This window comes from Onychomys torridus, chromosome 9 (genome assembly GCF_903995425.1).
Source record: "Onychomys torridus chromosome 9, mOncTor1.1, whole genome shotgun sequence".
NCBI lineage: Eukaryota > Metazoa > Chordata > Mammalia > Rodentia > Cricetidae > Onychomys > Onychomys torridus.
Genome location: NC_050451.1, coordinates 5703574 through 5704301, shown reverse-complemented (window position 1 = coordinate 5704301; position 728 = coordinate 5703574).

The following is a 728-nucleotide window of genomic DNA, read 5'->3' as shown; positions in this document are numbered from 1 at the left end:
AAGTACAGGAAACCACATGTGTATCTTCCAAACAGGACCTTGAGTCTGAAGAGGTTGTATGAAGCTGTGACCTTACACCTGGAGGCCTGGCATCTAGTTCCAAGGAGGTACTCTGGGAAGGGGACACATGAACAGATAATTTGTAGGAAGAGCCACAGGCCCCTTAAGCATCTTAGCAGGTACAAATTCAACAAGGGTGAAAGAATGGAGAAGCCAAAGAAGGGTGGGAAACCCCTGCCTGCCTGTGGCTCAAGGGAAAATCTGTGGTGTGGACACTGATGCAGTCTCCATGGGCTTGTTTTTCTCCCTCCTCATTCTGCTTCCCTCCCCAGAGCAGCCACCCCTCCCCCAGCTTTGCAGTATGAAAGGAGAACACCAAGTCTTTCCCAAGCATGTCTTTATTGCTCTGCTCTTTGGTTTCCTACTTTGGTCCACACATGTGTGCTACATCTCCCCCAGTCTCCGGTGTGGCTGAGCTTCACCTGCTGTTATTGCGGAAAGCTCTACTTCTTTTGTTTGTTTGTTTGTTTTTGTTTTTCAAGACAGGGTTTCTCTGGGTAGCTTTGCACCTTTCCTGGAATTCACTCTGTAGCCCAGGCTGGCCTCGAACTCACAGAGATCCGCCTGGCTCTGCCTCCCGAGTGCTGGGATTAAAGGCGTGCGGCGCCACCCACCGCCCAGCATTGAGATCTCTACTTCGAAGAGCACAACAGAGAGCATCTCTTTGA